At 36.2% G+C, this 22,294-nt stretch overlaps 1 protein-coding gene across 6 annotated transcripts in view; it reads left to right on the top strand.

Moving 5' to 3' along the window:
- Positions 1–22,294, top strand: part of MGAT5 (alpha-1,6-mannosylglycoprotein 6-beta-N-acetylglucosaminyltransferase) — a 371,902-nt gene that overhangs the window by 48,111 nt on the left and 301,497 nt on the right. For 3 of the 6 annotated variants that reach the window (XM_027835549.1, XM_027835552.1, XM_027835551.1), the window contains exon 2: positions 4,001–4,155. The exons of 2 other annotated variants lie outside the window; for them this stretch is intronic. The gene's annotated coding sequence lies outside the window, so the exon portion shown is untranslated. Of the gene's footprint in view, positions 1–4,000; positions 4,156–21,972; positions 21,993–22,294 lie in introns of those variants that run through there. One more of the 6 variants, XM_027835553.1, reaches the window with a different exon arrangement.

Below are 22,294 nucleotides of genomic sequence, written 5' to 3'. Positions count from 1 at the left end.
TTTTAATTATCCATTTTGTAGTTAAGTCACTGGGAAAGAGTGGGTAATGGGTAATGAAATGTAATGGTTAGAATGTTTATGATGCATTGCAGTTTAATAAGTGGAAGCAAGGGAACAAATTTTGAGGGAGCATCAAGACTAGTGGAAGTAGTAGATATTGTGTTTTTTTTTAATCTTAAGGAAAATTTTTGGTGAATATTTAATATTTATGTGTAGGAGATATTTTCTTTGAGTTTTATGCTTGTACATATGATGCTGGTTGCTATTGTTGAAGATAATGATGATCATTGTAATATCTACCCTCTCTCTGACTTTTTAATTCTCTCCTCTGTAAAATGGGCATAGTTTCCATTCCCTATCTTTCAAGATTGTTCAGAGGAAAATCCTTTATATAAATCTTAAAGTGTTTTATAAATGAGATTATGAATTATAAATTTATGATATATACTCTTCTATTTAATTTTGATCATTTTTGCTGCCTTCGCAAAGGTTCCTGCTTTGAAAGAACTTAACTTTTCAATCAGATGTGAAGACTTATTTGCACAATAAAATCTTTATATCACTAGAAGGGCAAAGAGGGACAACTTTGGAGTTAGTAAGACCTCCATTGGTTCAACTCCTGCCCCTGATACCTAGCTATGTAACCATGGGTAAATGACTTAGTTATATGGTATTCCATGCCCCATGAGGCAAAACTCAACATTAGTTGTGTGTTTTTTTTTAAATTGATGCCTTTTGTTTTTAATATCACAGTCCTTTCTAAATAATTTTTCCAGCTCCTAACCCCAGCAAGCCTTCTCTTGTGTGAACTATTTAAAAATGAAAAAAAAAAACAGTTCAACAAAAGCAACAAGGATTGAGTCTGACTGTATATGCAATATTTCAGTCATAGTTTCCTATGAAGTGCATTTTCTTAAATCTTATCTGAAGTCATAATGCAGTTTTTTTATTCCTTCTCTTTTTATTCATATTATTTTAGCTTTCTAGTTCTGTTTATTTAATTCTTTATCAGTTGTGAACTGTTAGTTACAGTTTTTAGTTGCTGGTTGGCATCGATGGTGGGAATTTCCACGCTACCAGCTCCCTGTGTCAATAAAATCATTGATCCAGACCCCTAAAAATGAAGTCACCAAAATCTCCACCTAGACACTCCACCCTTAGGCCTTCTTACTAGTCACTTTATTGTACTGTAAAATGAGAGACTTATTACTTTTGGGACAGAGTGTCATGGTGGCTGTAGACAGTTATTTGGCTTATTGAACTTTGGAAGGGCTTCACACTTGAGAGAGAGAAAAAAAATGTAAATAGGGCATAAGAATCAGCCACCACAGACCTTTTCTCCGCACCCATTGTAGTCATCTGTTTTTTTGTCCTGTGACTTTCCAGTAGCTTTTAGAGTAGCTACGGAAGTGTTGCTTTATTGAGCCTACTACTCTTGTCTTGTTGAAAGAAGACTGATGCTGTAAGCCAGGTAAGCTGTATTGAATTGGGTAGAGTTTGGAGAGATGGGAGAAGGAAGAGGGGTTTTTTTTTTAATTCATACTCTTTCAAAGAAGTATACAGAATCAGAAATACCTTTACTCCTATATTATTTAATATGGTGATTTTGATAATGATAGTGATAGCAGCTGACATTTATAATGTTTTACATACTATCTCATCTGATCCTTATAACAACCCTGTGAGGTAGGTGTGATTATTATCCTCATCTTGCCTTTAAGAAAATTCAGAGGATTTTCAGAGAAGTGACATGGTCATGAGCACATTGCTCTATGTAGGTTAGGTTCTTAGAAAATGTGTAATTAGCAAATAGATTGAAGCCAATAAGATCTGAGTACTGAAGCATCAGCTCTGCCATATGTCATCTGTATGACTTTGAGTAAGCATTAGTTAGATGAGAGGACTGAACTAGGTAATAATAGCTTATGAGCAACCACAGGTTGAACAAATATAATTGTCCTCATTTTACAGTTGAGGAAACTGAGTAATTTGCCCAGGGTCACATAGACTCACAGGTTTAGAGCTAGAACTGAGTCCAACTCTCCTCATTTTACACACGAGAAAACAGGCTGAGAGTAGTAACTTGCTCAGGATCACATAGCCACTATGTGTTTAAGGCATAAACTTTTTGGTCTTAGGACCTCTTCACACTCTTAAGTTATTGAGGACCCCAAATAACTTTTACATATGTGGGTTACATTTATCTATATTTACCATATTAGAAATTAAAACTGAGAATGTTAAATAATCTCAATTTTTCAATATTGAAATATTTACTAATCCATTAAAAATAATACTAAACCAATTATATATTAGCAAAATAACATTCTAATGAAAAGTAATTATATTTATATTTTTCAAAACAATAAAAAGTTGGAAAAGTGGCATTGTTTTATGTGCTTTTTGTAAATCTCTTTAATGTCTGACTTAATAGAACACAGCCAGATTCTCATATCTGCTTCTGTGTTCAGTTTTTTTTTGTTTGTTTTTGTTGAAGTGTATAAAAAGAATCTGGCCTCATGTAAATATACAGTTGGAAAACAGTATTTTAATAAACCAATGATATCTCAGCTTTTAGTTAGTTTTGACCTTGATGGCCCCCTGAAAGGAGCATCCAAGGACCACATTTTGAGAACTGATGGTCTCTAAGGCAAGATTCAAACTTGGATCTTCTGACTTCTAGATCAGTGTTCTCCATGATGTCGGCCTGATGTCACTGAGCTGCCTCATGGTTAGCAAGTTCTAGTGCCTATAATAGATGATTCTTAAGGTTGTGTTTCTCTCTAGCTTTCTGTGATTTAAATATTTGAGGAATATTTGGTCTATCTCTGGTATATTGTTGGAATTAATAGAAAGCACATAAGACAGGATTATCCCTTCTAACTAGGGAGGCAAGACTAATACCATGACACAAGACAGTGAACAACAGGGATGGAGATTAGACCTAAGATTTTACAGTTGCAGGGAACCCCTTTGGTGAGGAGCTTCCTCTATCAAATTTCTCTAGAGCACTAAGAGTTTAATTGACTGTCCAGGGTCACACAGCCAATATGTATCAGGCAGCCCTTGAACCTAGTAGATGTTACTAGAGCTCTATCTCTCATGCACACTGCCTTTATTCACCATGGCAACAATATGACAGTCCGTGCTAAACTTTGCACTATAAAGTATAAGTACTAAAGGAGTTCAAAGGAGGGGTTGTGGTGGTGGTAGATGGAGGATAATGTAAAAGTTACCATGGATGAGGTAGATGATGTATTTAAGATCTGTGGGCAAAGTGAGAAACAGAAAATATCACCTTGCTGGGAATGTTCTCCCTCATCTCTGTTTCCTGTCATTCCTGCCTTTCTTCAAGTCCCAGATAAAATCCCACTTTCTACAAAAACCCTTTCCCCATCTTAATGCTAATGCCTTCTCTCTGTTTATCATCTTCAATTCATCTTGTATAGATCTTGTTTGTACATAATTGTTTGCAGGTTGTCTCCCCAATAAAATGTGAGCTCATTGAGAGTAGAGACTGTCTTTTGGCTTCCTTTGTGCCCCCAGTGCTTAGCATAGTGCTAGACATAGAGTAGACACTTAATAAATGTTTGTTGACTGACTATAGACAGGGTTCTAGCTAGCACAGATGAACAAAATCCAGAGATAAATCAAGGAACTTCTGCTTAGAAGTTTTATTTTCTGCATGCTTTGTTTCCATTATATAGCTGAAGATCACACTAGCTCTTTCTACCTGCTGTATCATTTTGTTGAATCATTGAGTTTTCGGTCCATTAAAACCTTCAGGTCTTTCCCACCTGAACTTTTTTCTAGACTGCCATTGTGCCTGTGCAGTAGAAGTCATTTGAATGCAAGTGGAGGACTGTATATTTATCTCTATTAAACTACAGTTTATTTCTACAAATAAAACAAACCAAAAAAACTTTACCATTCCTCAAAGCCCTTTAGTGAACTTAGCTCTAAATAGTCAGAATGATTGATGAACCCACCTTGTCTGCAGGTGCTAAAATGCAGTGAGTGACCAAAGAGATAGAAGAGGATGCATAATTAACACAGCTGACCGATCCAGAAACAGAGCATGTCCACAGCACCTGAAGGACAGAGTTTGTTGTATATTAAACAAGTCTCTCTATTTAGTCACTGCTAAGAGCTCAGGTATGTATGAAATAAGTATATATGTTACAGAGTTTGCTAGTGTTTTAGCCTTGGTGGGGGAGAGAAGAAAAGGGGATGAGACTGAAACTAAAAAGTAAATTAAAATATTTACATACTTAAACATCATTATAATCTTGAAATAAATTCACATGGTCAACCCTGTTACTTACCAGAAAGAACTGTGAATATTTCATTTTCTTTATATTGTGAGTCCCTGTTTCCTGTGCTCCTTGGGGTTAATTTAGCATCTTACCAGAATTAAAAATATTGTCCTTTAGATATAGTTATTTTTGCCAGTTTCATCTAATGTAAGTGTGAAATTATTCAGAAAAGGAAAAGAAAATAGTGTCTCATATTCACAGTTCATCTGGACACCTCTGCAGCAGGTTTGAAATTGACTTCTTTTGATTGGATGAACATAAATTTCATTAATGTAAAAGTTGTAGAAGACATTTGGCTTTTTTTCATTGTAAGCAGCCCATAAGTTAAAAAAAATAGCTTTAGTTAATCCAGATGTTCTGTAACTGGTGATATGACCTCTAGACACATCATGAATTTAGGGGTAGTTCCTTAGAAGAGATCATATAATTGCAGAAATTGTCAAAATGTCTTTTTAAGTGCCACCTAGATAAATGAGAACGAGCCAGATGGTAGATGTGTATTTGTTTTTAGTTAGTTTAAATAGGTTTGCCCAAATACCTACAGTTTTGATCTCTGGTTACAATAAACCAATTTGGAGCCTAGGTTCCATGTTTCCTTGTTATGACATGTAGTATGATTGGTTTCAAAGGAATACATTATTGTGAGCACATTATGAAAAAGAATAGAGTAACATAATTATAACCAACTCTGGTAAGAGCTCTCACTGCATTTGACAAAGGATACAGCTTTTGTTGCTGAAGTGTTTCTGTAATTAAATCATAAATGACACTCAACATTAACCTTACTTGGGGGGGGGGTGACCTTTACTATTTAAGTCCATAAAATAGTGAATGAATCATAGTCAGCCTCCTTATCAAGAAATAAAAATAGAAAAGAACAATTGACATCATCTGTAGCAAGTTTTTAGGGAACTGAAAATTCAAGTCTGTTTTAAGGAACAGATAACATTTAAAGTAATGAGACCTCATGTGTAAATTATTAACTTCAGCAAATGGACCTTTGATGAAAGGGGAAAAGGACTTGTCATAATCCAAGGCTAGTTCAAAAAGTGGACTTATGAAGTTAATCCACAGTGACTAATGAATACCATAGTAATTTGCTGGGAGCACCAGATTCTCATAGATATTTGTGGAAACACTGTAAAAATTCATTGGGTAGAACTCATTGTGACTTGATGTATCCTTAGCTAATGTTGGTCATTTCTCCAAGTTGCATGGTCCTCAGGTAAATTTCAATACTGGTGCTTTTCCTTTATTTCTGAAATGTTAATACATTTTGTTAACAGAAAATACTCTTTACAGAAACTTCAAGTTGACAAATCTCTGTGGCATTAACAGGTTTTCTTTTTTAAAATTCTTGATTCTTAAAAAAATACAATAAAAACAGTCATTTCCCAATAATCCTTTCCCCAACAGAACACTTCTTTGAAACAATGAGCTACATAAGCAAAACAGAAGCATTAACCATATCTAACAGTGTATATATATCATTCCACATCTGTAGTCTTTACACTCTAAGGAAGGAGGTATATTTCAGTGCCAGTCCTATGGAGTTAAGACTCATAATTGCATTTATTTGAATTCAGTGAATTTCAATGTTGTTTTTCTTTTTAAAAAATTTTTTTCTTTTGTTTGGTTATTTTGTACTTGACAAACAGCAATTAAAATGAACAAAGTACAGTATTTAATGAACAGAGAAAGATGATTGAATATGAAACCATGAGCCTATTACAAACAGCTTTCCTTATTTAAAAAAAAAAAAGGCATGTAATAAAATCATGCTAGGTTTAAAGCTGGCCTGCTTGTCCATATTTTTGACCAAATTTCCTTTTGTTTAGACATCATTCTAGCCATTTCAAGAAATGCCTCAAGAAACCTTTCTTTTTTTTTGTATCATTATCACATGCCCTCTTCCCCCAATCTCCTTCAAATTAAAAGAAAAAAATCTCCCCATGTGACAGACAAACATAGTCAAGCAAAACAAATCCACATGTTGGCCATGTCTAGAAATACATATCCCATTTTGTATCTCAATACCATTTGTCCTTGAGCTTTTTTTTTTTTTTAGGCAATTGGGGTTAAGTGACTTACCCAGGGTCACACAGCTAGTAAGTGTGAAGTGTTTGGTCTGAGGCCGGATTTGAACTCGGGTACTCCTGACTTCAGGGCCAGTGCTCTATCTACTGCACCACTTAGCTGCCCCTGTCCTTGCGGTATTATCATCATTGTGTATATTGTTATCTTGGTTCTGTTTTGTATTCAACCAATTCATAAAAAATCTTTTAGAGTATCTTTGATTCTATGTATCCCCAGACATATCACAATACCTTAATAGTATATGTTTGCTGATTGATACAAATTTTGTATCATGTGTAACACAGTACAAAATTATTGTATCATGTGTAATACACATTGTTTAATTAGCCTTATATACTGGGGGGAAAAAAACCACATATCCATTAGGCAAGAGTGATGTGTGAGCATCTTGGTACTACTTTTCTTAACAACCTCTTTTCTAGGACACCAAAACATAGAAGAGAGGAGGAAGGAAGAAGAGGAAGGCTAAAAGCAACACACTTGAGTGATTAGAAGTTACTCATTAGTAGCAGGCTTCTTAGGGAGAAAAAAAGTCACCCCAGTTCTTCTCTTCACTCAAACCCAGTGTGTCACTTATTATTATTATTACCTGCAATGACTGGATTAAGCACCCTATCTTCATCAGTCCTATTCATACTAAGCCTGTTAGTCACACTGCTTTGTCAGAGATCATTTAACATCCATATAGGTAACCTTTTAGGTTACCAGCCCACTAAACTTTCACCAGCTTCCTGTATTTTTTTTTTATCACACTTACTCACCTGTGCCTAGTAAGAAATGCAAGATCCCTAAACTCAGCATGCTTTTTTCATTTGCATTAGGTGTCTTTCTTGGCCATAATCTGACCTCTCTTTAACTGATCTAATTTCTTCTTCTCCTCTTTATATTTGTATAGTATTTCTAACTTTGTGAAGCTCTTACAAATCTGTTATCTTATTCTGCACTCATTATGACTTTGTGAGATAGTGTGGGTACCTGGTGTTTTTATTCTCATTTTGATAGATGATTAAATTGAGTCCTACAGGTTTAAGTGATTTCTTAAGGGTCACATGGTTGATGGCAAAGCCAGCAGTAGAATTCTACTCTTCTGATTCCTAATCTAGTGCTCACTGGCACTATAATTGGCATTTTTCTTACCTTGGAAAAGCCTCACAAAGCATTCCTGGGGCAAACAGAATGAAAAATGCCCTCAAACTTTTAAAGACAAATTCAGTTGGAAGGAGATAGAAATTCTCTCCCATTGAGTGTGGCATCTGTTTGTAGGGGGTAGGAAGCTAATGCCTTCTGGTACCCTAGCTTCCTATTTTAACTAATTATTCTCAATAACTAGGTTCTAGTTGATACTACAATATGACATGAGTGTAGATGTTGGCAACTTCTAAATTCCAGCACTTTGGAACAGAGACCCTATTTGCCCCTGTTGATCTGTCCTAGTTACATCTTTGCCATTAACCTTTTTATAATACCATGACACCTTCCTGTAGCTGCTGTTAATTTGAGGATTCATTATACAAGGTGCAAAATCCTTTTACTTCCTGCATCAAGTCTGGTTCATTATCAGTATTCAATAGATGATATTGGATACATTTGCACAATCATGAAAGTCCAAGGGTGGAATAACTTGAAATGAAAAAACAAAACAGTTTGGATAGGTAAACAAAGTATTTATTGAGCACTGTGCATTATGCTACAGGCTGGGATATAAATACAACTAAACAAGACTAGAGAGTTCTCCCTCTGCTTTCTTGCTTCCTTCCAGACTCAGCTCAAATCCCCCCTTCTGCAAGAGGCCTTTCCTGGTGTCATCGTCCCACTCAGTCCTGCTAATGCCTTACATTTGCAATCTATGTATTTTGTATGTACATAATTACTTACATTTTGTGTCCCCCCCTCCCCCCATTAGTATGTAATTCTGCTTGAAGACAGGGATCATGATTTTAGCACTTAGAAGAGTGGTATCTGGCACGTAGTCATAAATTAGTAAATGCTCCTTGATGATAATGAAGACAGCCCTAAAGAAGCTTACATTCTGGCTGGGGCTGGGGGGGGATGGGGAGAAAGGGAAGATGCTAGTAGTAGCATGTCTTAGGAACTGGAATGAAGCAGCATAAAGCTGACCTATCAGAATTGAAGGAGTCCAGGTTTACCTGAGAGGGTGATAGTCTGAGTCAAGGCAACATGTCTGGAGAGGACAAGAAGTGGTATAAGATTTACTCATGCACGAAACTGGCTCCATACATACAGTACTCAAATATTAGAACTTAGAGGTTCCTTAGTGATTATTCAGTCAATGACATTCATTTTAGAGATGGAAAAAACTGAAGCCCAGAGAAGCTCAATGACTTGTCCCAAGTATACAGAATGAATTAATACTAGATCTTGGACTGGAAACCTGGTCTTCTCTTAGTATTGTGTTCTTTCCACAGCACAATGTTGCCTCATGCCAAAGTGCAAATTGCTGTAGTTTCTTCTCAGCATTCAGTATTTTCTCCTTTTCCTACTGGTTCAGAGGTCCCTGATTTCTATACTTTCCATAGGTGGCCTGCTTTTGAATGGTTCCCTTTAAAGTTTCACTCAGTATTCAGCAAACATTAACCAGATGGGTAGGGTGCTAATACTAATAATACTGACATCAGCTTTGTCTCACAAAACCCAAGTTCACTTTTTATGAACCATAAAGGTCTGAAGAACACAGCTTAGAAAATTCTGCTGTAGACTTTGGGAAAACATTTTAATGATGTTGAGTAATGATAATAAATATTTTAATGTTGAATAAGGTTAATAAAAACATTTTTCTGTGCTAAAATATTCAATACATAAAGATATCAAAAATTCTTATTACATGTAGTTATTTTTCTTTGTGAAAACAGGCTTCTCTCTTTTCCTCTGACATTTTTCTGACTCTTGTTTATTCCAGAGGCATTCCAGAATCCTAGAATCCTCAAACTTAATGGGTTGTCAACATATTTCATGTCTACAAGTGTTAGATTATAGGCTTTTTAGCAATAAAGTAAGATGATTAAACTTGTACCAACAGGAAGAGCAATCTGGCAGAGGTTTGTAGGATTGATTGAAGGAGGAAAAGAGATCAGAGGTAGGTATAGCAATTAGCAGACTCTTATCATACTTAAAAGTAGAGGTAATAAGGGAGAATTGTTGATGGAGCTAAGAGACAGATGTAACATAGAGCCTTCTACTTAGTAGGAATTTAATAAAGATTTACGTACTAGAATTGAGAAATTATGGAAGGAGACCCATGCTGTCTTCTGCCTATTGGAGTTCATCCTTACTTACCTGTTCCTTTAAGTGATCTACTCCTGGTTTTCTCATTGTTGTCAAATCTGTCTAGTTTTTTAACCTCCACTCTGTCCTTCATACTATGAGGAGTTGAGAAGAAGTCAGGTAAGAGTGGAGGTGAAAGGAACAGGGCTTCAGGAATTTTCACCTAAGACTTGGAGCCTGTTTAACAAGGAAGTGAAAAGGAACTTTTCTTATTCAAAAAAAAGGGGGGGAGGGGAATTTGTTCAGTAGAGGAAGAGACAGGCTATTTTAGTTTCATGAAAGACTTGATGATCTTTGAACTTAACATGAATTGTCTATATAATTACTGGGAACAAAGGAAGTTTCTTGACCTTTGTAAAACAGAAAAAAATTAGATTGTAGTTTCTCCCAGAGCAAAAAGCCTAAGTAGATACCAATTCGTAGTGATCTCAACCTTCTAACTTAACCCACAGAAGCATTGTTCCATCTGATAGAAAGATCAAATGACTTAACTTAGTCTGTATATCATAGTAGTTGTGAGTTGTCACTGACGGCTGCTGAGTGTTCTCATGATCATTTTAAATCTTTGCTTTAAGCATTCTGAGCAAGGATTAAAACATGTTTCCTTTGGACCACACACTTTCAAGGGAGTAAGCATAGGAGCCATTTCTCTATTCTCCTTGATCAGCTACAATTGTTTGGGAATGTGGGCATGGTGGGAAAACCTGTATGTTCCATAAGTCAGTGCTCTGGGACCAAGGGGAAACAGATTTTGAAAGAGTTCAGAGGCCCTGTTCCTGTGGCATAAGAAGAGGGGGCAATTCCCTGATGCCAGAGAGGTTTCCAAGGAGGAGAAATTGAGAGCCTTATTGTAGCTCACTGCTACTTCTCTGTAATCACATCCCAACTGGGTTCTACAAGCCATTGCCTTTCCATATGCATTAGTTTGTTATAGCTCATCTTTTAAAGATATTTTGAATGCCACGATTTGGTTCAAAGGAGTGGGGAGATGGAGGAAAAAATCTCATATAGTCAGTCTTAATTGTAAGCACTGCAGTCTTAGCTTTCTAAGTAGGTCACTTTTTTCTGGTTAAGTATTTCTGAGGGACAAGTTTTTTTCCTTTCCCCACTTAAAAAGAGAGTTGGCTTAGAGACTATTTGCTAAATACCTATTTTCACAAATCCTTGGCTATCTCTTCTGCTCTGGAAACAATGAGGATTCAAATATTACCTTACACTTACTATCAGTATGATTTTGAGCAACTCAATTCATTTTTTCTTTGCCTTGACTTCCTTAATCTATAAAATGAAGGAATGGGACCAGAGGAGCTCCAAACTTATGATGGTGTGAGCTTTCTAGATGACTTTGAGACTATGTCTACCCCAAAATGTTTTAAAGAAAGGAAAAAGCAAGCTATGACGGAAGTGATTGGAAAGATCTTCTCGGGGAGAAGGAAGTCTTAGGGTGAAGCTTCATTGTGAGCTAGAGTTGTACCATGCTTTCTTTAGACTAAAAGAAAATGTTATTTTTTAAATCTCGTGGACACGTTAAATTCCTGATGTGTATAGAGTGCCATGCTAAAGCAAGCTATTTGTAAGAAAAAAAAAGCACTATATATGTACATATGTATGTATATATGTACGTGATGTAAGGTTTAAGACTTAAGATTTAAATAAAAATCGAGCTATTAATTAGTATCATTATAACTGTAATAAATCTCAATTTGAAAGTCTTGGGGGAAGTATATTAAAGCAATCTTTCAGTAAGTTCTAAATATTTTAGTAACCCCCTGAATCTCACAGGATTTCACAGGTCTTCCATCACCAATCCAAGTGATAATAAATATACCTGATTCCAAACACCCACAGAACTCACCAAAAAGGACAGATTTCCAATAAATCAACACATTTCTTGAAGATTAAATGAGAAAGTGTTTGTGGAAACACTTTGAAGAGTACAGAGTATTAAAAAGTTGAGGTATTATGTAGGCCCCAGGCACATGGGTGTGGGCTAATGGGGATCATTTTCTTAAATATTAAATCATGCTTTGCTTTGTTCTATGTTTAAATGCTTAGGAATGGTTGCCAATATTTAACTTGGTGACTGGACTCATTTGGGTGTTGCGACTTTTCTGCATTTGCTCATTATTTTCTATCTGATATTTCAGCATTTTCACCCCTACTTTTGTCTTCACAGCTAACTGAGGTAAAAGATAGATTCCTAATTTATATGGAACAAATAAGACCATATTTATAAAGTGTTTTGTACAGTGTCTAGAGTTTGATAAATACCTATTGCTACCCTCCCCTCCCTATCATGATTTTTATGTCCTAATATGAAGCTTGGAAGATTCAAATCAACCTTTATTCACTTTTGGATCTTTTTTCCAGTCTTCATACTGACTCTTGCAAATCTTGGCATTAGAGCACTGGGCTAGGAAGGGTTTAGAGCTCTAGTCTTTCCCTCTATCTCTGAGCAGATTAATTCCTAAATAATTACAGATAGTTTGCCTGTGTACTCTAATCCTAAAGCTCGGAAGAGAAGAGTCTGTATTAGACAGTAGGCATTGAGATTAAAGGAAGCTTGCATTTTCTGATATTTTCCCTCCTTACATTTTTGCTTATCATATTAGAAAATTGGTGGTAGTCAAATTTAGTTCCATACTGCACTAAAGTGGAAGGTGGGATGCTAGGCATATACTCCAATGAGATAAAAGAAAGAGGGAAAGAACTCACATATACAGAATATTTACTTATTGCAGCAAAGAACTGATAACTAGAGGGGTTGCACTTCATTTGGGGAATGGTTGAAAATTATGGCATGTATGTAATGGAATATTATTGTACCATAAGAAATGATGAAAGACATAAATTCAGAGAAACTTAGGAAGACTTGGATGAATTAAATCTCAGAGTATAGTGACCAGAACTAGGAGAACAATTTATGTAAAACACTACAGCACTAGAGAGAAAAACAGCTTCAAAAGACTTCAGATCTCTGATCAGTGTAACAACCACCCTAGCTCCAGAGAACTCATAACAATACTTGTTGCATACTTCTTGTCAGAGGTGCATAATGAGCCCTACAATGTTTAAATATGGCCATTGTATAAATTTGCTTCACTTTTCTATGCTTATTTGTCACAGGAGAATTTAATTTTAATTTTAATTTTTTATTTAGGAGAGGGATTGATGGGGGTTAGGACTAGTGATGATGCCAGGAAAAAAAAAGAAAAAGAAACAAGAGGATATTATTGAAGCATTTAAAATGCACATAAGGGGCAAGCTAGGTGGTGCAGCGGATAGAGCACCAGCCCTGAAGTCAGGAGGACTTGAGTTCAAATCCGACCTCAACCAAACACTTGACACTTACTAGCTGTGTGACCCTGGGCAAGTCATTTAACCCCAATTGCCTGAAAAAAAAAAAGAAATATAAAATGCACATAAGAGAACAGAAGGAAGTTGGAAGGGAGCCGGAGGTGAGCAGGACAGAAATGGTGAATTTATTTGGATATTTATTAATTTAAAATAAAGTACAAACCATATATAATGGTTTCATTTACAATCCCTTCCCCTCCCCCCATTCTTTTTATATGGATATGTTCATGTCTGGTTATTTGTGAAGTTGAGTATAAAAATATAAAACAGAAGGTGGGATCTTGAGGTGGGAAAGAAGAAAAATAACAGTTGAATGTTTACTTCTAAGGGGAACACTTGGTTCTAACATTACCGCCAAAGAGCCTGGAAATCCATTATCATGCCCTACTCAGGCAGACAAAAAGAGTCTGGTAAATAGTGCCTTTCCTTACTTCATTCTAAATGGTTACTCCATAGTTTGTAGAGTATTTTCAAACTCCTGACCTGTCCTCTCGAAAGCTATATGGACCAGGGATGGGACCAAAGCTATATGGACCTCTCCTATTGTGATCACAAGCAAGAATAAAATCTGATTAGGACAAGAACGAGGGAAAACTTGTTCCTCCTCCAGAGAATTCCTGAAAGATTAGGTCAACATTTTGGATCTATTCCATGAACTGCCTGTAGGTAACTAAGGATCACAAAGTTGAACAAGGATTCTGGGTTCATCATAGAGTAAAACTGACTTTTCCCATTCTACCATGTGACCCAGAACAAGAGGAATCTCCTGAGTTACTATGGACTAGAAATGATGGACTAGAGATGGCTAAACAGTTGGTTTTACAGGAATGCTTATGGGGCAAGGTACTCCTAACAGCTTGATTTTTGATAAATTTGGGGGCTTAGTTGACATAGAAAAAAAAAGTTTTCACGAACACATCACTCTTGCTCAAACTGCTTCAGTGGCTTCCTGTTGCTTTAAAGATAAAATTCAAATGCCTATTTGACATGTAAATCTCTTTGTTCCAGCCTCTTTTTCCAGAATGATTTCATATTACTCTCATTGAAAAATTTAGTATTCCGGTCACATTGGACTACTTGCTATTTTCCATACAAGAAATTTCTGTGTCATTCTTTTATCTTTATACTGACTGTGCCCCACGTCTGCCATGTTCGCTCTATCTTTTGGAATCCCTCAACTCAGATGTCATCTCCTGTCCAAGGACTTTTAAAAATTTCCCAAGTCCTTCTTTTCATCTTCTCACCAAAATTACTTTTTTTATTTACTTTGCATACGCTTATCTATGTACATGTTGTATCCTTATAGGATAATGTGATGTTACTTGAGGGCAAAGACCATTTGTGTAGTGTTTTGTTTTGTTTTTTAAATCCCAGGCACCAAGGACATGCCTTGTAACATAGTTTAAGTGCTGAATAACTGCTCCTTGAATTAAATAGAACATGTCTTGTCCTTAAGGATACAAACTATGCTCCATCCATACTGAAGATTAAATGAGAGGAAATGAGTTTAGATTAAGTTTAAAGAAAAAAAAATACTTAAAGAAAAGGCTATTCCACTCTGAGGCAGATTTCAGATGAGGGTGGTTGATATATTTAAGAATGAGATAGATGGTCATTGTGGCTTAGATGATTCAAAAGATGAATCATCCCTCCCTTCTCTCCCTCTTCCCTTCTGTTTCTCGCCCTCTGTCCCTCCTACTGCTAAGATTTTCTGCCAGTAAATTCTGTAGAAATTAGAAACTGAAATGATTTACTCTCCTTTTTGGAAGGACATTCAGCAATATCACTTTTTTTTTTTTAATACAGAAAGGCTAAACTTTTACCCCCTACCAGTCTCTTCCTTTGATAATGGGTTTCCTAAAGAGAGTCTTGAATTTAGAGTTCCCTGAAATGGGTATTAAATGCAACTTTGAAATATTTTCTTTCTTGGGACTGCATGCCCAAGGGAATGGATTGTTTGTTTTGTTTTCCAGGTGAAGTGACCAGAAATAATCTAGATGTTCTTGAGGCAAGGGATTTGCAATTGGACTGGCAAGACCTGCTATTCAAGGACATCTCTTTTTAAGACATTTTATTTATTGAATAGAATAATAATTTCAAATACAGTGTATAAATAGAAAGTTGTCTGTTTTTAAGTTGCATCTGACTCTTCCTGACCCCATTTGGGGTTTTCTTGGCAAAAATACTGGAATGGTTTGCCATTTCCTTCTCCAGCTTATTTTATAGATGAGGAACTGAGGCAAACAGGGTTACATGACTTGCCCAGAGTCACACAGCTAGTAAATGTCTGAAGCCAGATTTTAACTCAGGAAGATCAATCTTTGTGACTCCAAGCCCAACACTCTATCTACTGTGCCACATAGCTGCCCAAATGAAAAAGTAGAACTCATCTATTGAAGATATAATGCTTTAAAGTTTACAAGGTACTTTTCTTACAATATCCCTGGGTAGATAGAATATTATTTCCCCAATTTACAAATGAGCAAACTAAGACTCTGACTTGTCATCACACAGCATAATTCTTAGGCTACGTGTTTTAAGGTGGGATTTGAACCCAGGCTGACTCCAAGTCCATTATTTTAACATACATACATTAATGTGTTATATGCATTTTGCTAAAAGAGAAAAAACATTAAGAGTAGTAAAAACTTTAGTTAATGACTTCTGATTCTTGGAACAGAGGATCTGTTTTATATAGATGTTCTGTCCTTGCCAAATGTGACTTTTAACTCCTGCTAAACTAATAATTGATGGATTTGGTTCCTAACAAGCAAGATACTACTCTTTCAGATAAATGCCTCTGGGGTGTTCAAATGATAGATCTTCCCTCCTAGTTATTTTAAGGCTGCATTCTCTGGAGACTATCTTTAAAAGTATTTGGGTTTCCCCAAACAAGGAAACAAAGTTCAGGCTAGCTCACAAAAGAGCTTTTGTGTTGAAAAGAAATGTACCTTGTTTGGAATAGATAAAGTTCTTAAGGAGTAGGTTTCCCCCCTCCTTCCATCTTGTTCCTGTGATTTTTAGGACTGATAAACTATTCAGTAAGTGGACATCTAAGTAGGATCTACCAGGGAAAACAAGTATTGTAATAAACGGATATTAACCCCAGCCAGGCATGGTGCCCAGAATACCTGCCAAGCATACACAAAAGCCTCTACCCCTTGGGATCTCTGAATGGATAAAGATTTATGAACTTTAGTTGAGAAGTGCTACTTATCTAGCTGTCAAAGTGTGTACCTTTTGTGTCTGTCTCTCAATAAGTTTCCCTGCTCCCACTAGGAATGCTAAGGCTCAATGGAGCAAAAGGGTCCAGGTAAGGCTCAACTGAACAAAGAAAAGGTCCAGGTAAGGCTCAACTGAACAAAAAACGAGAAGAGTGCAAAAACTGCTGTTTTGACCTTATTTGGAAACTGTGGAAAGACCCAATTCAGATACTTGTAGGGAGGGGGCTGTCTATTCAGAGCCATACCCTTGCCTGATTTAACATGTGTTTGATAAACTTGCAAATGCTTATAAGGCAGTTCAACTGGCAAGGGTGGATCTCTTATTTCCTCACATGTAAAACTGAGGGGATAGGATTGTATAATCTTTAAGGTTCCTTTTTGTTCGTGATCTACGATTCTGTGGTTGCACACAGCCTCTCAGTTGTACCTCTTTCAAGGAACAAATGCACCTTCATGATTTCACTTTATTTAAACTAGTGAATTGTCACAAATGCATGATTTGAAACCTATTTTGGGTAGTTGCAGTTTGCCAAGCACCCACTCGTTTTCAGTCTTGCCACAAAAATGTAATAGAAAGTATTACCACTTTCCACAACTGAGTTACCTCTCAAGGCTTCAGTTAGATTTAGAGGTGGTGACAACCTTAGAACTTGAGTATTATCCCTCCCCATTATTTTACAGATGAAGAAACCAAGGTCTAGAGATGTTAAATCACTTCCCCAGGATCATACAAATACTAATGGACAATATCAAGGATTTGAACCCAAGTTTTAGGATCTCATAGGATTTAGAAGTCAAGGTATATTAGCTCAAAAGAATGAAACATCACAGTTACCAAGCCTCTTCTGGATGTGGGCCTTTGAACAGACTTCATACTCTAACAATGTCATATGTATTTAAACACAGAGAGAGAGAGATAGAGAAAGAGAGACTGTCCATCCAAATAGTCTGATGCGAATAAAAACATTCGTGTTAATGTTAGAAAATAGTGCAACCATAATGTCTTTTATCTAAGCATCCTCTAAAGATTTCACCCTTGGAGTCACCCTGCAGGAAGAAATATTAGCAACAGAAAGTGTCTCCTTTTGAACTTCGAAGGAATTTGGAATCTCTGCAGAGGTGATTTTTTTTTTTTGGTAAATAGTATTTTTTCCCAATTACATGTAAAGATAGTTTTCAACATTTATTTCCATTTTTTTTCTCTCTTTCCCTCTTCCATCCCCTCCCCAAGATGGCAAGCAATCTGATAGAGGTTATACATGGCAATCATGTAAACACCTCTCCATATTACTCATGTTGTGAAAGAAGGAACAGAACAAAAGGGAAAAGCTGCACACACACAAAAAGTGAAACTAGTATGCTTTGATCTGCATTCAGACTCCACAGTTGTTTGTCTGGATGTGGATAGCATTTTCCATCATGAGTTCTTTGGAGATGTCTTGGATCACTTCATTGCTGAGAAGAGCAAAGTTGATCATAGTTGATCATCACACAATGTCACTCTTACTGTGTACAATGTTTTCCTGGCTCTGCTTCAGAGGTGGGATTTTGGTCAAAAGCCACACACACACAAACAAGTTTAATGGGAATAGAACTTCATTTCATGTCCTATTGAACAATGCTAACTTAAAACAGTATGATGCCTCTGAAATTGGCTTATTGTTGACTGAGAGAAAAATTGGTTCATCCTTCTTAAATAGTAGCCAGGCATGGTAGCTGCAGGTAGTAGACTGTTATGGGTAGCCTTAAAGTACTATTTCTAGCCCCTGCTAACACGATTTCAGTTACTTGTGTTCTGGAGTAGGTGAGTATATGCCTGCCGTCCTTGTGCTGTTATTTTATTTTTTTTAATTAATTAATTAATTTTTAGTTTTCAACTTCTCTTCTATATAAGCTTTTGAGTTTTAAATTTTCTCCCCCTCTCTTACCACCTCCCTCCCCAAGACAATGTGCAATCTGATATAGGCTTTACATATACATTCCTGTAAAACATATTTTCACATTCATCTGTAAAGTAGAATTAGAATCAATAGGAGGAACCACAAGAAAGAATAAACAAAACAAAATAGAAGGAGGAAAAAAAAAAGCAAATAGTATGCTTCGATCTGCATTCAATCTCCATAGTTCTTTCTCTGGATGTGGATAGCATTTTCCATCATGAGTCTTTTGGAGATGTCTTAGATTCTTATATTGCTGTTAAGAGCCAAGTCTATCAAAGTCAGTCATCCTATAATGTGGCTGTTACTGTGTACAATGTTCTCCTGGTTCTGCTCACTTCACTCAGCATCAGTTCATATAAATCTTTCCAGGTTTTTCTGAAGTCTGCTTGCTCATCAGTTCTTATAGCACAATAGTATTCCATTACATTCATATACCACAACTTATTCAACCATTCCCCAATTAATGGGTATCCCCTCAATTTCCAATTCTTTGCCACCACGGAAAGAGCTGCTATAAATATTTTTGTATATGTGGGTCCTTTTCCCATTTTTAAGATCTCTTTGAGATACAGCCCTACAAGTGCAATTGGTGGGTCAAAGGGTATGCACATTTTTATAGCCCTTTGGGCATAGTTCCATATTGCTCTCCAAAATGGTTGGATCAGTTCACAACTTCACCAACAATGCATTAGTGTTCCAGTTTTCCCATATCTTCTCCAACATTTATCATTTTCATGTTAGCCAATCTGATAAGTGTGATGTGGTACCTTAGAGTAATTTTAATTTGCATTTCTCTAATCAATAGTGATTTAGAACATTTTTTCATATGACTATAGATAGTTTCAATTGCTTTATCTGAAAACTGTCTGTTCATATCCTTTGACCATTTATCAATTGAGGAATGACTTGTATTGTGAAAAATTTGACTTAGTTCTCTAAATATTTTAGAAATGAGGCCTTTATCAGAGACACTGGTTGTAAAAATTCTTTCCCAATTTTCTGCTTCTCCCTCTTAATTGTGGATGCATTAGTTTTGTTTGTGCAAAAACTTTTCAATTTAAGGAAATGAAAATTATCCATTTTGCATTTCATAATGTTCTCTATCTCTTCTTTGGTCATAAATTCTTCCAAAAATCTGACAGGTAAACTATTCCTTACTCTCCTAGTTTACTTACATCTAAATTGTGTGCTTTACATCTAAATTGTGTACTCATTTTGACATTATTTTGGTATATGGTATAAGATGTTGTTATGCCCAATTTCTGCCATATTATTTTCCAGTTTTCCCTGCAGTTTTTGTCAAATAGTGAGTTCTTATCCCAGAAGCTAGAGTCTTTGGGTTTATCAAACAGTAGATTACTATAGTCATTGACTACTGTGTCTTGTATACCTAATTCCTCTGATCCTCCACTCTATTTCTTAGCCAGTACCAAATAGTTTTAATGATTGTTGCTTTATAATACAATTTAAGATCTGGTATGGCTAGGCCAACTTCCTTACCATTTCTTTCCATTAGTGTCCTCAATATCCTGGACCTTTTGTTCTTACAGATGAATTTTGTTATTATTTTTTCTAGCTCTATAATATAATTTTTTGGGAGTTTGATTGGTATGGCACTGAAAATAAATTAACTTACATAGAATTGCCATTTTTATTATATTAGCTCGGCCTACCCATGCGCAACTGATGTTTTTCCAATTATTTAGATCTGACTTTATTTGAGTAAAAAGTGTTTTGCATTTGTGTTCACGTAGTTCCTGTGTTTGTTTTGGGAGGTAGACTCCTAAATATTTTGTAATGTCTGCAATAACTTTAAATGGAATTTCTCTATCTCTTGCTGTTGGGCTTTGTTAGTAATATATAGAATTGCTGATGGTTTACGTGGGTTCATTTTATATCCTGCAACTTTGCTGTGCTGTTATTTTAGTAAAATGTTTTTGCACCTCTTTCTAGATATCAGCACTTCAGTGTCTGGGTTTGACACACAGCCACCACCAAGGAGGCAAGAACTAACACAGTATGCTATGTCTGTCTGCCATCAATGTGTGTCTTACTAACCCCTCTCCAACTCTTACTCTGTCCCAATTCAACAGAGTACTCTGCTCTTTCAAAACCCTTGGTGTGAATGCTGTGCATGTCCATCTTTCCTGCCAAACTCTACGGATCTTTGAGCTCCCTAAGGACAAGGATTGTGTTTTTTACTTTCTTTGTGTCCCCAGTACTTGGTACAATTATTTGTATCCCCATTACTTAGTATATTGCCATTAGTGCACAGTAAGTGCTTAATAAATGCTTGCTGGTTGTTTTCAACTTCTTATGTATGGGAGTCCTCAAAGTGAGATTCACTGTCACTGAAATTTATACTGTGGAAAGCTTTGATGATTTTACTTTCCATATTTTCTTCTAAATGTCAATTGCTATGGTAAGTGTAGAAGAGACCCTATATATATGCAGACTAATTTTAAGAATAGACATTTATGTAGCACTTAAGTTTTGAAAAAAGACATGTAAATGTATTCTCATTTGGTCCTCCTAACAACAATTTGAGCTAGATGTTGTTATCCTAGTTTAAAGATGAAGAAACTGAGGCCCAGAGAGTTTTAACTTACTGAAAACATATTATTCTTGTCCCATCACTCTACCTCAACTGCCACATGTAACAAACCTTTAGTTATGAAGAATTGGCAGCTGTTTTATCCTCATATTGCCAACAGGCTACCTATGACTAACAGCATTATTTGTGAGAAGGCTTACTGGAGCTAAGAATACATTCTCTGTCAGTAGGGACAGACATTTTTTCTGTAGTAAGCTAAATGGTGAAATGTCCCACCCCCCAAAAAATATAAAAATTTTCCTTTTGACTTGTCCCCTCTAAGATGACTATATATTGGTTTTATGGTTTGTTTTAATATTTTACTTAATGAATCACTTTGAGACATAGTCTTTTAGCCTTTGAAACAAAATGTGTTTATTCAAGCATATGGCTGCCAAGGCAATTGTGATAAACACATGGTTAGAACACAAAGGGTAAGGGACAGAGCTGAGACTGTATGTTCATGTACCTTAGGCAAGGTTTGAAAATTGCTCCCCCAGGGTGCTATTGTTTACAGGAAGCTTTGAATCTTTACTGTGAAGTATTACTTGATTTTTCATAAATAGTAACTTTATACCATGGAGAATAGAATTTTCTAGTAAGAAAATATGCATTTATTAAAAATAATATTTAAAAGTTTAATTTGTTGCTTTTCCCTCCTTCCCACAGTGTTATATTCTAGGCTACTGCCTATTTTGCATCTCCTTCCCTAGGTCTAGATGGAGGGAATATAAATGTGAGGGGATGAGTTGGAAGTCGGGGGAAGGGACTTGAGGTAGAGATTGAGATAGCCTTATCACAAAATCCCACGGGGATGTGACCTGGTTTTGTAGTTCTTTCCTCAAAGTTGTAACTTATAAATATAAACCTTGTGTGGGGTTATATGGGTGTGGGAAGAGGGAAGGAGTAAACAAGTGGTTGTTGAAATGAAGAATTGAAACTTCAGAAGTAGATGAGGTGGGCACCACTCAGCGAGAGATCTGAGGACCATATGAAAAGCAAAGATCACAGAGATGGAAACAACCTTAGAGGCTGGGTACAGTTCCCTCGTTTTAGAGATGAGGAAACTAAGGTCCAGGTTTAATGACTTGCCAAGATCATGCAGTTACAAATGGAAGAAAGTTAGCCAGGATCTGACTCCAAACCTACACTGCCAAAGGAACTGGTAGAAGAGAAAGATAAGGTAGGTGGTATTATGGGACTGGGCTTTAAATGATTTTCTCAGCATCTAGATTGACAGCAGAGGTCCTTTAACTTTTTTTGTATCATGCCCTCCCTTTTGGGGTGAAACTTGTAGACCCTTCAATTTTTCAAATGCATAAAATAAAATACATGGGATTCTGAAGGAAATCATTTATATTGAAAAAAAATAGCTATGAGACCATTTCAAAGAAAACAAATTCATGAACCCCCTAAACTATTTTGATTTCAAGTTAAGAACCTCCAATTTATGTGTTTCCAGCACCCAGACTCACCCATCTTGAT

This window comes from Vombatus ursinus, unplaced genomic scaffold (genome assembly GCF_900497805.2).
Source record: "Vombatus ursinus unplaced genomic scaffold, bare-nosed wombat genome assembly UNPS02014816.1, whole genome shotgun sequence".
NCBI lineage: Eukaryota > Metazoa > Chordata > Mammalia > Diprotodontia > Vombatidae > Vombatus > Vombatus ursinus.
Note: the sequence above shows the minus strand (reverse complement) of the source record. Positions and strands in the feature narration are given on the sequence as shown.